Consider the following 6,000-nt stretch of genomic DNA (forward strand, 5'->3'; position numbering starts at 1 on the left):
AAGAGCTCAATCAGTGTTAGTTAAAGGAACAAATGAAAGTGCTTAGTAAACAAGTCAAGAACATCAAGTTACTATCTTTATTTCACAGTTGCCAAAGTAACATTTTGAATGAACTTGTATCATTTTTAAATGATTTTTTTCACATAAGAAAACTGTGTAGTGATTAATTTAATATGATTACCGAATTAAGTGAAACAGATACTTGAAAATCTACCTAGAATGAGAATTAACTATATCCAACATGGATAATTTGCAAGAATAGGAGAAGGGATGTATTCTCTTCAGCTGTTCATCACCCTTAATTCCTAGCATAACTTTATATATGTTGGATGTTTTCTGTAAATAATATTATATATTATTGTATACAGTACCTGAGATAAGAACAGAAATCCATTAAATGTTTTCTACACTTAAAAAAAAAAAACCTCATAATTGATTACTAATTCTGAAACTTTTAATTTGGGTTTCCCTTTCCTTTACAGTAAGAGGGACCTCTGACAGAAATGAGTACTTTTAAATTGTAAACATTATCATATAATTTAGTTAACATTTATTGAGAGTCACCTCATTTGACCTTCATAAAATCCTTTAAATAAGTGTTACCATCCCCATGTAACAGATGAGGAAATCGAGGGTTCAAATAACTTGCTCAAGGTCACATGTTTATTTCCTAGAGGTGGGATCCAAACCTATGTCACTTTGACCCAAAGCCCATGCATTTAATCCCTATTACATGTAATGGCTAGCACAGCATTAGGCGTACCGTAGGTGCTTATCAAACATTTTTAAAATGGAAACTGATTCCTTGATAAACTCAAATGCTGATGATACCATAATGTAAAAGAACCTAGAAATAAATCGACCTCTGAGTTTATAATAACTAATAGAGCAGATATGTGATGTGAAGAGAACAGAGATATATGTGAAATAAGTCTAAAAGATCAAAATGGCTCATAGACCTACAAGACATCGACTGTTTTCATAAAATTAAAGGACAAATGTGCCGATCCGAAGTGAGATCTAAGAAGGTTAAAGTTGGCTTTGTCCATCCAAACACATTCCCGGAAAAGATCTTCTTGGGCTCAAGGAGTCCATCTCTTTTATTCTGGTTGCTGGCACCTCATTAGTGAAAAAATAGATCTATCCATCTCACTCATCTCATCTCACCTTAATGCTCTTGCAACTTCCTGATTAGAAGTTGTCACCCTTCCTAGTTGTCCAAAGTCACTGCAGGCTGAAGAAATTCCTGCAACCAGGCACCTCGACAACCATCATTCTTACTGTAAATTACTAAACTGACATCTGGATTTCCACCTCACTGGGCAAGTTTGGTCAGAACACCTCTGAAAGTCAAGTTCGTCCTTCAAGAATGTCCACGATGGTGTCCTGAGCCTACAGGTTCTTCATTCACCCATTGCACTTCTATCACCTGTTAAGTGTTACTACGTATTACATATTGTTATATGTTACCTACTATATCCCAGACACTGTGATAAGCTCTAGGGATCCAAAAATGAACAAGACAGTCCTTTAAACAGCTCAGAGTACCAAAACAGATACAGATGAGAAGCAGATAATGACAATGCCCTGTGATAGGTGGCCTGAGGAAATGACTAAGGAAGTGACATGATACCCTGAGATCGACATCGTGTGGGAACGTAGGTAGCACAGACTTGGGAGATCCAGCAAGCCTTCCTGGGGGAAATGACACCTGGGATGGATGGGTCAGACTGGTGGGATGACAAGTAGGTGATGGTGTGTATAAGTTTATTGTGGGAGTGGGGTGAGGAGAATTGTCGTGTTCCGGGCAAGGCGAACAGCATTTGCAAAGGCCTGCATCTAATCAGGAGCTGGGGACTAGCTGTTGACAGCGCCCTGCCTATGAGCTGACTGGGCCACTGTCAGCAGTCTTAGAGTTAGGATGAAAGAGATCTAACTCTTCAGACACACATGATGGCTCATTCTTAGAGCAACAAATACTCTTCTTCTGTTTCCTCTTTTCTTTGTTAGGAGCCACGGAAACAGACGGGAAACCGAAGCCCAGGCATCCGGTGGCGCACCTCTGCATGGGATCCTTGATGACATCCTGCTTTGTTCCCTCCTGTTTTGAGAAAGGCTGTTCCCTCCCCAGAACTGTGGCTGTGTGGCAGTGTTATACACATGAGTCATTCCGCAGACCTTCACATATGTAGCACCCTTCATGCGTTTAAGTGTTCTCAGTCTGTGTACTTTTGCAAATGACACATGGCTCAGGGATTCCGAACCTGCACTTGGAAGCCTCTAACATTATTCAGAAAAGTTTTGTAGAAGGAATCCAAGAATGACTTTTACAGTGTGAGCTGAAGAGAACGTTCTTCAGGATTTCAACATGAAAAGGGCAAATGTTAGTAGAGAATAATACTGGGAATGGTCCAGAATAATGAGGAATGTTGGCATATCCTGCATGGGAAGGCTTAGGCATGCATCATCCAGCGTTGGTCTTCCTTCTGCTCCACGCAGGAGTGCCGGCGGTGGGGGAGGGCAATGAGGGGGTCATTCTCTGACAGCCCCTAAATCAGGAACATGGCACCTTATAGCCACCTTATAATAACCAGGTATTTGTTTTAAGGATGTTTCCCCTTTGACATCTCATATACTCGAGATGTCCAAAGCAAAACAAATTCAATGCTTTGCTGATGAAAGAAAAAAACTTTTAATAAATATAAAACCCCAAACTCAGGGAACTGAGTCTCCTTAAATTCTTTTTTGGAATGTCAATGAGTAAAATTTACAGACTAAACCACAGAGTTTTAAACAAGTTGTATTATTCATTTCATCCTTAAAATTTCAAAGTAATCATTAGACACGGTTAAATCAATCAAGAGTAAAAGTGTGCACAAAATAATTTGGAAGGGCCTTCAGCCTCCCCTACCACTCCGCACTGTCCCATTTCTCAGATGCAATCCCTGGTGTCCATTTGCTTTCGGTTCTTCTGACAGTTATTATCGCTTTGTGGTAATTCTATTCTCGACTTAATCTGTTTTACACATTGCTTGGTTTTACCAGAGAAGGAGGAGAAATATAATTAACACTGCCTCTCAGTTTCACTTGGTCCCCAAACTTTGGCGAGTTATAATTGTATTTTTCTCATTCACTTGCCTTATGACTTTAGACAAAATACTGAAAACGCTGCTTTGGATGTATTGCCTTCACATAGAAAATATTGACTCCCTCAAAACAAAACTTAGGAATAAGTTCACTTTACTCTTTTCACTTCTTTACTTTTCACTTCCTAGTTTCTTTCCAATGGTTATTTTATTACATTCATCTTACTCCATTTTGTAACTCCAACATCTTGTTCCATTACGATAGTTAACATCACTTTGCTTTTTATACAGATGATTTAAAAATTGACAGTTCATACGTAGCATTCGCAGCTTTATAGACTCAAGCCATATATTGCATCTGTGGAGAAAGAGGTCATTTAAATTCTGCTGCTCAAAGAAGAATCTTCCAGGCATCTCTGTCCTTCAGTCTATCTCAAAGTGTCCTTCAGTTGAATTTCCTTCCAGCCTTTGTGGGTCGTCTTCCCAGCCACTCCTCTCTTGCGCCACCTGTCATTCCCTTTCATGTTCTTTCACTTTTTTTTTTTTTCCTGTCCTGGAGTATCTCCTCAAATAAACTTTTTTGACATAGGGTGTGTGAGCTGTTAGTTGTCTGGGTTCTCATACACCTTAAAATGTATTTTCTTTTACATATGGTTGATAGTTGGCTGCGTATCAAAGGCTGGGTTCAAATTATTCTACTCAGAACATTATAGTCACTGCCTCATTGCCTTCTAACGCTCAGTGTTGCTGCTGAAAAGTCCAGCCTCATCAGGATGATTCTTCTAACTGCCTTTCATTTATCTCTGTGAAAGCTTTTAGGATTTTTTCATATGGCATATGGTTATGAATTTTAGATTTTGTTTTTAAATCAAATAAAAGATCAACATTCTATTATCATACAAATTGTTCACATTTTCAAGTGTAAGTAAATTTGTTTGCCAGCTGTAATTAATTTTAAGTGATATTTTAGGGCAATAGACAAGAAAGCTGAATAATGCAGACAATGAAATGCAAAAGGACAGAATTAAAATGTATCCATGTATCTTTAAATGGGAACTGTGATGTGATACATTTTTCCATTTTTATTATCAAATATTTCCATGTTATTTCAAAATTTATTATAAATATCAAACAAAAGCACATTTATAACATATATGTAATTATATAAAGAACTTGGTAAAAAAGAAAGAACACCTGGGCATCCATTCTCTAGCTTTAGTCTAATTGTCACCTGCATGATGTCAGTAAATTATTTGAGATAGATTCCTAATTAGACATAATGATTTTATCCCCAAATGATTGTTGTTTAAACCACTTACTGTCACATTCATTGTTTTCTTCTACATGTTTCTTAATGCATTTCTATCACAGAGCTTTAATTGACTTCAAAAGGAGCTCAGCATAAGGAGGAACTATGTGGGATACAAAGAAAGAGCTAGACTTGGCTTTCTATAAACATACCGTGTATTCTGTCTGAGTCACAGCCCTGTGTTGACTGTTTACCTTCCCTGTTGTCAGCACTATAGAGCTAACACCAACGACTTGGAAGTGAGTTACATGCTATTCTTAGGTTATTACAACCAGCTCTTGATAACTCAGGGACTCATTATGTACTCTGTGAACTGGTTTCTCTTCCCTACAGTAGCCTGGAATATGGCTTTGGGATGGAGCATCAGACTCTTTAAAACCAGAACTTTTATCACAATATCAAAGTGTGAATGAGAAGAATGAGAAAAGACCAAATTCAGACTGCAGGTATGATACTTACTTAACTCAGGTTAAAAGATTTGATCAATCTTCAGTGGACACAGAATTGTCTGACCTCTGTAGAACTTTCTAACTTAAAATTCTTTAATATTATTAGAGAGGAAGCTTGAGCTTTTGGCTAAAGTGTTGACGGAGATAATTTTTAGTCAAGAAAAAAAAAGGTGTCTTGATTCTTGATGGAAGGATCTAACAATTAGAAGGGCTTCTGCTCCAGGGTGCCTGGGTAGCTCAGTTGGTTAAGCATCCAACTCTTGATTTCAGCTCAGGTCTTGATCTCAGGGTGATGAGGTCAAGCCCCACACTGGGTTCCATGCTGGGCATGGAGCCTACTTAAAATAAAAGGGGGGAGGCTTATATTCCTTATTCTTCTTTAATATATATATTTATTTAAATAATATAGAATATTACTAATCATCAGGGAAATGCAAATCAAAACCTCAATGGGATATCATTTCATACCTATTAGAATGATAATTAGCAAACACACAACAGGTAGCAGGTGTTGGCAAGGATGTGGAGAAAAGGGATCCCTTGTGCGCCATTGGTGGGAGTGTAAGTTGGTGCAGCCACTATGGAAAAGAGTATGGGGGTTTCCCAAAAAACTAAAAATAGAGCTACCATATGATCCAACAATCCCACTCTTAGATACATATCCAAAAGAAATGAAATCACTATTTTGAAGAGGTATCTCCACTGCCAAAAATTTAGTACAGCACATAAGCCAAGACATGGAAACAACCCAAGGGTCCACTGATAGATAAATGGATAAAGAAAGTATGTAATGTATATCAGTGTGTATATATCTATCTATATATAGATATATACCCACACGCATATATATATATTATAAATACATGCAATGGAAAAAAATCCTATTTTGCAAATGACAACGTGGATGGACCTTGAGGTGCATTATGCTAAGTAGAATAAGTCAGACAGAAAAAGACAAATGCTGTATGATTTCATTTATTTGCAGAATCTAAAAAAGCTGAACTCAGAAATAGAGTAGAGTAGAACAGAAATAGAGTAGTTGCTAAAGGGTGGGGGGAATGGGGGAAATGGGGAGATGTAGGTCAAAGGATACAAGCTTTCAGTTATAAGATGAATAACGGGGGCGCCTGGGTGGCTCAGTCGTTAAGCGTCTGCC

This window comes from Neomonachus schauinslandi, chromosome 2 (assembly GCF_002201575.2).
Source record: "Neomonachus schauinslandi chromosome 2, ASM220157v2, whole genome shotgun sequence".
Lineage (NCBI taxonomy): Eukaryota > Metazoa > Chordata > Mammalia > Carnivora > Phocidae > Neomonachus > Neomonachus schauinslandi.